Genomic DNA, 11583 nt, shown 5'->3' on the forward strand with positions numbered 1-11583 from the left:
GGCGAGTACGGGATCGCGGCTAAGCCCCCGAGTGGGAGGGTTGCTCTCCACTCGAAGTAATTTTGTAACTTAGGCGAGTATGCGATTGCGGCTAAGCCCCCGAGTGAGAATGTTGCTCGTCACTCCGAGCAGTTTTGTAACTTAGGCGAGTACGGGATCACGGCTAAGCCCCTGAGTGGAAGGGTTGCTCTCCACTCGGAGTGTTTTTGAAACTTAGGCGAATCGGGTTCATGACTAAGCCCCCAAGTGAGAGGGTTTCTCGTCACTCGGAGTGTTTTTGAAACTTAGGCGAATCGGGTTCGCAACTAAGCCACCCACTCGGGGATTTGAACACATGTGTTTATGCGATAAAAATCATTAAGATGCTGTGAAAATCATGTATTTGATAAGCAAAATGAAGGATTCTTTATTATAAATCGTCAATCCGAGTGTTCTAGGTATAAAAGTGGCGGAGCAGATCCGCATTCCATGAGCGTGGCTCGTCTTCTTTCTTAGCTACATTGTAGAGGTGATATTCCCTGTTGTGGAGCACCTTGGTGATGATGAAGGGCCCTTCCCATGTCGGAGCAAGCTTGTGAGGCCGTTTCTGGTGCACTCGGAGCACAAGGTCTCCTTCCTGAAATGCTTGACCTCTGATGTTTCAGGCATGGAATCGACACAAGTCTTGTTGGTAGATGGTTGACCGGATCAGAGCCATCTCTATTTCTTCCTCTAGGAGATCAACTGCGTCCTGGCGTGCCTGTTTCGCTTCAGCTTCTGAGAAAAATTCCACTCAGGGGCATTGTGCAGCAAATCACTTGGAAGCACGGCTTCAGCTCCATACACCATGAGGAAAGGGGTTCGATCGGTCGACCGATTGGGAGTTGTTCTCAGTCCCCATAGGATAGATGCAATTCAGTCACCCAAGCTCCAGCAGCATGCTTGAGGTCGCGCATCAGTTGGGGTTTCAGCCCTTGAAGGATCAATCCATTTGCTCTTTCTGCCTGCCCATTCGACTGCGGGTGCGCAACAGATGCATAATCGACCCGGGTGCCTTGGGACGTGCAAAATGCTCTGAACTCATCAGAATCAAAGTTGGAGCTGTTATCTGTGATAATGTTGTGAGGGACTCCATATCTGAATATTAGCTCTCTGATGAAACTAATGGCAGTGCTTGAGTCGAGATTCTTGATAGGCTTGGCTTCGATCCACTTGGTGAACTTGTCGACTGCTACAAGCAAATAAGTGAAACCACTTCTGCCAGTCTTGAAAGGTCCGACCATGTCCATCCCCCAAACTGCAAAAGGCCATATGAGTGGAATAGTCTTCAAGGTAGATGCAGGCTTGTGAGACATGTTTGAGTAAAACTAGCAGCCTTCGCACTTGTCAACTATATCTTTGGCCATTTCATTAGCTTGCAGCCAGTAAAACCCCGCTCGGTATGCTTTGGCCACAATGGTCCGAGAGGACGCATGGTGACTACAGGTCCCCAAGTGAATCTCATTTAAAATCAATCGACCTTCTTCTGGAGAGATGCAACGCTGAGCCACTCCAGTAATACTTTCTCTGTAAAGTTGTCCACTTATTACCGTGAAGGCTTTGGATCTGCGGACGATTTGATGGGCCTCACCCTCATCCTATGGGAGTTCTTGCCTGAGCAGATATGCAATATATGGCACCGTCCAATCGGGACTGATCACCAAAACCTCCATGATCAAATCGACTACTGCTGGAACTTCAATCTCATTCGGATTGGTTGAACTCATCGGTTGTGGGGGCTCCTCTGTAAAAGGATCTTCTTGGACTGATGGGGTATGAAGATGCTCTAAGAACACATTACTTGGAATTGGTTTCCAAATGGAACCCAACTTCACCAGATCATTAGCCGCTTGATTCTTGAGTTGGGCTATGTGATGGAGTTCTAACCCTTCAAACTTCTTCTCTAGCTTTCTCACCGCATTGTAGTAACCAGTCATAGCCGGACTCCTGATATCCCACTCCTTCATCACCTGATTGACCACCAAGCCTGAGTCACCGTAGACCATCAGGCGACGGACGCCGAGTAAGATGGCCATACGCAATCCATACAGAAGTGCTTGATACTCAACTTCATTGTTTGAAGAATCTAAGTGAATCTGGAGGACATAACTGAGCTTGTCACCTCTTGGGGAGACCAAGACCACTCCAGCACCAGAACCATTCAACATCTTGGATCCATCAACGAACATAGTCCAATGTTTCGTGTGAATCTGAATTGGTTGCTGCTATTCGATCCACTTGGCCAGAAAATCTGATATTGCCTGAGACTTGATCGCCTTTTTTGCCTCGAACTTGATATCCAAAGGGAGGAGTTCAATCGCCCACTTAGCCACTCGACCGGTTGCATCTCGATTGTTCAAGGTTTCTGATAACAGAGCACCGCTGACGACTATAATCGAGTGGTCTACGAAGTAATGTGCCACTTTCTTCATGGTCAAATAAACCCTGTAGACAAGCTTCTGATAATGCGGATACCTTTGCTTGGACGGGGTCAAGACTTCAGAGATATAGTACACTGGGCACTGAACTTTATATGCTTTGCCTTGTTCCTCCCACTCGATTGTGAGCACTGTGCTGACAACTTGTCCTGTGGCTGCAATATACAGCAGTAGAGGCTCTTTGCTGACTGGAGTAGCAAGCCCCGGCTGGGTGGAAAGCAGGGCTTTGAGCTCTACAAACGCTGCTTCGGTTTCAGGAGTCCACTCAAACTTGTCAGATTTCTTCATCAGTTGGTAAAGAGGCAATGCCTTTTCACCAAGACGCGAGATGAATTGACTCAGTGTAGCCAAACAGTCAGTAAGCTTCTGAACATTATGCACATGCACATGATGCTTCATTCAGAGAATTGCTCCAATCTTCTCTGGGTTTGCGTCGATTCCTTGTTCGGAAACGAGAAAACTAAGTAACTTTCCGCCTTGGACTCCGAATGTGCATTTTGACGGACTGAGCTTGATTTCATATCTTCTTAAGTTGGCAAATGTTTCGGTGAGGTCAGTCAGCAGGTCGGAACCTTTACGTGACTCGACCACGATATCATCCATGTATGCTTCCACATTCTGATAGATTTGAGTGAGCAGGCACTTCTAAATCATGCACATGAATGTGGTGCCAGCATTCTTAAGACCAAAGGGCATGGTGACATAGCAAAACACCCGAATGGGGTGATGAAGGCTGCTTTTATTTCATCGGGTCCATACAGTCGGATCTGATGTTACCCGTAATACGCATCCAAAAAGGACAAACACTCACACCCCATAGTTGAGTCGACGATATGGTCGATGTGGGGGAGAGGGAAGTGATCTTTCGGTCAGGCCCGATTGATGTGCTTGAAATCGATGCACATACGAAGATAATCATCTTTCTCGGGGACCATGACAACATTGGCGAGCCACTCGGAGTGGTATATCTCGCGGATGAACTTAGCTGCCAGAAGCCGAGCCACCTCTTCGCCAATTGCCTTTCTCTTCTCCATGGCGGACAGACAGAGATGTTCTTTGACAGGTTTTACTTTTGGGTCGACACACAAATGGTGCTCAGCCAGTCCCCTGGGTACACCCGGCATGTCAGATGGTTTCCATGCGAAGATGTCCCAGTTCTCACGGAGGAACTGGACGAGCGCTTCTTCCTATTTGCTGTCGAGTGTTGTTGAGATGTGGGTCGGAGCAGCATTGGGATCAGTTGGGGGAATATGAACAGGCTTTGTCTCTCTGGACGACTGAAATGAGGACTCTAAAGCATGTTTCTTGGCTCGCAACAAATCACTCGGATCTGAATTTTTTGTTGTATTCTTCCATCTCAACTGCTGCCATCTGTTCATCGGCAATTTTTGAACCCTTCTGGAGGCACTCTTCCGCTGTTTGTCGATTCCCTGTGACTGTGATCACACCTCTGGGACCAGGCATTTTCAACTTGAGGTATACGTAACACGGTCGAGCCATGAAACGAGCATATGTCGGCCTGCCCAGAATAGCATGGTAGGCACTGTGAAAATTCACCACCTCAAACGTCAAATTTTCCTTGCGGTACTTCTTTGAATCACGAAAACCACGTCAAGAGTGATCTGACCGAGTGAATCTTCTTTCTTTCCTGGGATGACTCCGTGAAACTGCATGTTACTCTCACTGAGCTTGGACATCGGAATGCCCATCCCTCGGAGGGTTTCAGCATACAGGATGTTCAAGCCACTACCGCCCCCGAATGGATGTAGATGCCCTTCATGATCGAATCCCCCTCCAAGAGGATGCCGGAAAAGGCCCCAAGATGGGATCTCATGGGAATAGAAGGTTGCGGCGGCGGAAAAGTTTTTTCGTGGACTCCTCTGAGGGTTTTGGAATATATGCGAATATATAGGACGAAGAGCTAGGTCAGGAAGGTCATGAGGGGCCTACAAGGTAGGGGGCGTGCCCCCCCAAGAGCGCGCCCTCCACCCTTGCAACCGCCTTGTGGCTCTTCTGGCTTGGACTCCAAGTTCTCTGGGCGTCTTCTAGTCGAAGAAAAATCATGGTGAAGTTTTGTTCTGTTTGGACTCTGTTTGTTATTCCTTTTGTGCGAAACTCAAAAACAAGGAAAAAACAGAAATAAGCACTGGGCTCTAGGTTAATAATTTAGTCCCAAAATAGCATATTAATGCATATAAAACATCCAAAACACATAATATAATAGTATGGAACAATCAAAAATTATAGATACATTGGAGACGTATCAAGTAGCACCATTCCAAATTGTGCATTAATAATGAAAACCTATCTATGATCTGTTGGTCCGATCCATTTATTCTTTTGCTATTTATGTAATGAATTTTCTGATTACATGAAGCTAAAGGTGTTACCATTCATGGACATGGAACAAAAGCTGGCCAGATATTGTGACAACAGTAGGAGGTTAAATTGGGAAGCCAAAGCCAGGTGATACCTTGATCACTATCTTTACTACCATGCATATTCTACTGTTGAATTCCAGATGCGGTATTTCCATATTGGAAACCTTTGTATGGTCCATGGACTGAAATTTTATTTATTATGGGGAACTCTGATTGGTAGGATTTTGCACTACGACACTTTTTATGGGTATATACAACATTATTTTTTTTACTAATGTCTGATTATTGTAGCTTGAAACTATTCCATGAGATGTTTTCTTGAATTGTATTCACTTTGATGTTTGTACTACTGCATTTATTCGTCAGAACATTTGATGGCGTAGTAATAATAGTGCTAATACTAATTGTTTTACATAAGGTCTCATAAATGGTAGAACCTTCTGTTGCGACTGGTTTGTTTCATGTAGTATATAGTTTGTTTGTTCTGAGGAATTCTATATGCCAACAAACTTTTCTTCTGTTCCCATGCTAGGGATAGTCAAATGGTCTTGGCTATATGGTTTGCTTGAATTCTTGCATGATGTGATTAAGGTTCTTTGCTGACAATATATATATATATATAATGTTGTGTTGGTCAATATATGGTCTATTTATGGTTTTCCTTTCTTTGTAGTTTTAGAATATACAGTAAGGTCAATGGTGCTGGAAATAGCCGCATGATGGCAATTCAGGATTCTTGGATGTCCAATTACCCAAAAACATTGAGGCAGGCTTTCTATTAAGGGTGACGCTAGGCGTCATCTGACTGATTTCTCTTGGATCGAGCGCAATCAAGTGTCTAGCGATGGCTTCACCTCACGACCGATTGTCCCTTTCGGCTGAACGTGCAGGCCACCAACCCCAGCACTATCATAACTCACATCCAACATCCTAGCCAGGGCCCAACGCTGTTACAACCAAGCATCCCACAACGGCCGCATTAACGAGCATGTTGCGGAAGCACATGCCAAGTTGCTGCAACACCAACCTTGTTGTCGAAGCAACAGACTTAGCAACGAGCATGCGGTGGAAGCATCGGTTATGTTGCCGCAGCACCGACGAAGCACTGGCCATGTTGTCGAAGCAGTGACCGCAACAACGAGCATGCTGCGGAAGCACCGACCATGTTGTCGAAGCAGTGGCGACATCAATGAGCATGCTGCAGAAGCATTGGCAATGTTGTCAAAGTGGTGACCAAAGCAACGATCTTTTTAGGAGTCTTGATGTGTTATTTCCTTCGAAATGGATGATTTGTCTATACGTGTTTGATAATTTGCTTTGAACTGTACAACTGACTGCTTATTAGATTGGATTATACATGTTTGATTCCATGCTTTGAACTGTACGAGTGCCTACATATTAGCCCTGGAAAATGAATGGCTTCAGTGGGTGCATGTGTGGTTAGGGAATGGTTTTGTTCATGCATGGAAGATGGATGTAGAGACTCTTCAATCTGAATAATAGCACTTACACTATTATTTGTTGTTAATTTGTAGCACAAGCTGACATTGTTTAACATCTTAGTTGGACGTGCTTGGCCAGAAGAAGGCATGGATGCCATCAGCCTCGCCCGCCTCTGCACATCGCAGGTATAACAGATCGTTCTCCCTTCTAATTTGTTTCCATAGAATTGGATGAACACCCATAGTTCAGTTTGGGCTCATGCAGTGTGTGTTCTCTTGCATGCTTACTCTTGATGCTTCGTGTGATTCAACATTGACAATTTCTTTTGCTTAGGTTTGATGCATTGTATGTATTGTTTGTTGTCGAATAGATTCTGAACCGATGTACATGCATAAAAATAGACGATGATGTATAGATATATTCCAATTGTATAATTACTTTATATTTGCAAAACAAAGATTGCTCTAGGTAGAAATATATTGTTACATGTGTGCTGCAGTTATAATTAGAGATCGAGGCCAGATCAGTTTTTTGGTTTCTGTATTGGCAGTTTCTTTTCATTATTAAGAAGTAGTGCCTTCTTTAGTACGTGTACAGTTATCATCATAGGTGTTCACTTTGGTGCCTGCTATTTTCTATAGTCATAGGGATGATATTTACCTTACTAAAATCTTGTTGTGTGTCTTAGGTTTCCTTTTTTTGGGTTTGCACACGAACCCCAAATGTTGTAGTTTCTTTCGGATCCCCATGTTTGTGTATGTCTAATTTACAGGAGGGGTCTGCCCATTACATTGTGTAATACTATCTTTTATATAGATCTTTCCAAATTATTATACTCTGTTTTGATAAGCCAAACTGGGTGCTACAGAATAAGAATGGTCCCATGAAATTGGTGAAGATGTTATAAAAGCCATTCCCTTCGTTCCATATTAAGTGTTGATGATTTAGTGCTAAATCAATGGCAATTAATATGGAATGGTGGGAGTAAAGATTTAGAAAATCAGTATGTACTACTGCATCTAATCAATGGCTGAAAGATTTGGAAAATCAGCCTACACTAATCTTTATCGGAAACAATACGGTGAACACCTAATTTATTATATAGTTTATGTTTTGTGCTTTATCCTGATTGTACTTTCAGTCATAGGTCACCCAGGGCATTATTTCTAACGAAGTTCATGTTTCTATATGGTTTTCACTATTCGGTGGTACATTCATATTGTTAGCATTGTCTGTTGACTATGTTTGTTTTGTACCGTGTTCTTCCAGGGCCAGATTTGCTATGATTTTGCGGAAGTAGATGATTGATAGAGACTCAAGATGAGGTAATTGATAGATATAGACGTTGTGGTTCCTATTTCTTCTGGTACTACTTTTCTTGCAATTTTCTTTTAATTACAAGCTACCTCTGCCATTGTAGTCATTTCTTTATTTCATTACCATTCTCTGTTGACTACTATGTAACCATGCATGGGCAGCTTAAATGGCATAAGTTCTTAATCAGTTATAAAAAGGCAACATAAACAACCAGAGAAATTTTTCTCTAGAAATTGCATGGTAGGTGTTTATTTTCATTTGTACATATGTGCGAGTTGAGTTCAAGAAATTAGTGCAAATGCATTTTTTTGGATAACAGTCATCGACACATAACCATTTACTTATTTATATTAAACCCCATGGAAGCCAAGATGTATTGGTCCAGGTTTAGGTTCATGTCCAATATATCTCAGTTCATAGAATATAAATTTACCTGGAAGCTATATCCTCCCATGGTCCATTGTTTTTATGCACTGTTCATGCTAACTTGACTAAAACAAGTTCAGGGAAGCTTTGAGTTTTGGTTGTTTCAAAATTAACACATCAAAGAAGATGTTATATACCTGTTGCCATTTAGGGGTGCTTAGGGAGTGAACAAGATCCTCTCTAAAAAGCCAAATAATGATTATGTGGTTTGGTTTCAGTCCAGCATCCGCCGGTTTAACGAACCCTGAACTGTGTTAAAATTTGAAGCCGACAACAAATCATTGTAGGGTTTCTTTGGTTTGTTTTTTCGATGGTTCAAGTTTTTCTTGTCCTGGGTGTTTAAAACCATGAACTGCATGTAGTTGCCTGCAGTGTATTCATTTTTTACATTGTACCTGGTATAAGTTATGCTTTTATGGTAGACATGAGCTGATGACTGAAAATGTTTCTCTTTGATACATATGTGGATGTTGCAACATCACTATTATGCTTGGTTGTGGAAGAGTGTATCCAACAGGGCTATATTTGTTCATTGACTTGCTCATTGGTATTCTACTTTTTCTCATATGTAACTTCATGTTGGAAGACTATTTTTTATGATATCATGCTTAAAGTTTATCTTGGGTTTGAAGAGAAAATATAGAGAAGGGTTGAAAGTAAATAGAATACTGCCATATGTTTAACTTCATATCAAGCATTCATTTGTGCACTTCTCGTCTAAAATAACTATATTATTTCTATTAGCCTTTACCTCACCTGTGCATTATGCCAGTCAGTGTTCCTCCTAGATTCTTGCATGACCTCCGATATTCTTAGGGCTTCATGTTTCTTTGGTCTCTGGTTTCCTTCCTATTTTATTTTTAGTTCCGCCAGCCTCTTAGTGTACTATGGCCGCATGGTTTGAATCTGCTATCATTGAACTAAGCCCGGACATTTCCATTTAGTTTCTTCTGATCTATTTGTCAGTTCTTAAGAGGCAGTGCTTTGTATGTTATATCTGAGATTGTAAAAAAAAGTTCAATGATAGAAACTAAATTGATTATGCAATTCAGTTATGTCTTTCTATTTGATCTATTGATTTCGTTGGTGGCTTAGTTTGTATTTTTTCAGAATGGCACAAATAGGAATATCTGTATCTAATCAAAGTTGTCCACTACGCATGTACATGTTTTTTTTGCTACTGATGATTTTTACTATCAAACCTATTACTTTCCTATTTATTCACAAGTAGGAGCAACTTAATTCCTTACTACAATCTAAGCTTCCATCCACCTCTGGACATCCATGTTCAGGCAATTTATAAAATAAGTACGATCTCAAGTAAACCTGACAATGGCTTGGTAGAAACATTTGTTCCTAATTGAACTATACCCTGACAAAATAATTATAGCCATTGTGCAGTAATACGTGCATAGGTACTGATTCACACACTTATGAAACTCAAATGGCAGCTTCAAGATGAAATGAGCAAAAATCGGTGACCCCATATGGATCAGTGAAGATGAAGGTATTAATTCCCACTGCTATTTGCCATAGCTGCGTATATATTCGAATATGTTGAATTATAGTATATAACACACTCTGCCATTACTTGCTTAATAGACATGCAATGCTCTGTTTGTCATGTCTACTCAAACTCCTAATGCATTGAATGCATAACCTTTCACTTTAGTCTGACTCTTCCACTACAGCAGGATGGTCCAAACGTGACACTACGATTAGAGACCCTTCGACGAAACTGTGCGCGATGCCATAATCGCAAACGGTGGTATAAAAGAACCGTCAAAAAAGGTGCAAAACGTTTGCGATGGTGGAGCTATCAAATGGACATGGCATACGGTTCAGCTCAATGAACTGTTTGCAATGAGGCGGAACAAAAGTAACGGGCAGCCTGATGAAGGCGTGTGCGATATAGAGCATACGGTTCACTCGGATGAACTGTTTGTGTTTAGAAAGAGAAAAAAATGGTCAGCCAGATCAAGGTGTGTGTGATACGCGACAAACAGGTCCATAATCAGAAATGTGTGCGAAGACCAATAATAACACAGACGATTGCTGGTAAGCCGTGTGAATTGCTCTGTCTATAGTAGAATAACATGTATATATATAACTGAAATAAACATCCAATTACATAAGTGACTATACAGATCATTCACACACACCTCAATAAACAATTGCATCCATTCTAAAGTAGGAGAAACGATCGTCTAGTCATCTACTTCTTGTGATGCTCCCGCCACTGCTATGTGGCTCGATCCCTCGTCTGGGTCAGGAAGAAGACAGTTCCTCATGTCAACGATCCACCTGTACATCTCATAGCTTGTGTACGCGTCCATGGCCGCGTACTTTACATGTGGTTCATCCAGTCTCTCATGCCACACACGGTGCCAGGCGTTCTTGTCCTTATTGCTTTCTTCCTCCATCTTCATGTAGTAGGGGTTGATGATGGCCAAGGCGACGTCAACCAGGGAGTTCAGTTTGTTTTTGTCGCTGCCCCAGACCTTGTAGTGGTGCTGGATGTTGACAAGATTCAGGCATTTCAAGTCCGAAACCTTGAGCGCTTTTAGATCGTTGGTGGTGTCCACCGTAGCGAAACTGTAGTCAGAGCTATTGATAAACCTGGAGAAACGCTCGCAAGGCCTTGTGGCAAGGCGGTAGTGGTAGACGATGATGTCATGTCGCACGCACAACTGGGCAACGACAATGTTCTGATCGTGCCCGGCACGACCGATGGTGTACTCGAGGTCGATGCCGACCACTCGGTACTTGTCCTCGGCAAGGAACTGCTCCATAGTTTGGATGGAGCTCTCCACCGAGACCGGATCATTCATGTACACCACCGAGAGGGCCTTCCCCCTCACGTGGGTGTCCACTACGTGACGCGTGGTGAACTGCCCGCCGTTGTCGTCGTCGGCCGCTGGGAGTGCCATTGGAGCCATGGGGAGCGCCATTGGAACCGCTGGATGTCCTCTCTGTATGTGTCCTTGTGGGATGTGCTTATTGTGTCGTGTGAGACGAGAGATGATGCTATATGGCCACAATAATAAAAGGGGGCCGGGTGGTGTGGATTCTCGGCGTGTCCGCATGGCAGTTTTTGCAGTGGGTAACTGCATCATCACGCCGCGCCCGGCGCAACCGCTTGCACACGAACATGCATGATCGTGCGCCGGCCCCAAACACTGGCAGTGCGCATGGAGGGACGAGGGCAGAGCACCGGGAGGGACGCAAGCAGAGCGCGCCGCGGCCGCCTGAACCGCAAGCAACCACACACATAGAGTAGTTGAACAAGCAGGAAATGGTCGCCTACAAGCTGGCCGACAGTTGCGTCGCTGTGTAGAGAGCGGCCGTGTGCTACCACCTCCGTCTAGTCTATAGTCTCCTTTATATTCTATGCCATACTTTGCCCTCAATTTTAACCAACAAAATGTTAATGCATGTTTTAAAAATTATATAATTGGAAACTATGTTCAAATACAAATCCAACTATATAATCTTTGGCGACATGCATTCGTATTTTATTAGTTAAATCATACTTATAAACCAGGACGGTGGTACAGTAG

Source organism: Triticum urartu, chromosome 7A, assembly GCF_056163025.1.
Source record: "Triticum urartu cultivar PI428250 chromosome 7A, HENAU_Tu73, whole genome shotgun sequence".
Lineage (NCBI taxonomy): Eukaryota > Viridiplantae > Streptophyta > Magnoliopsida > Poales > Poaceae > Triticum > Triticum urartu.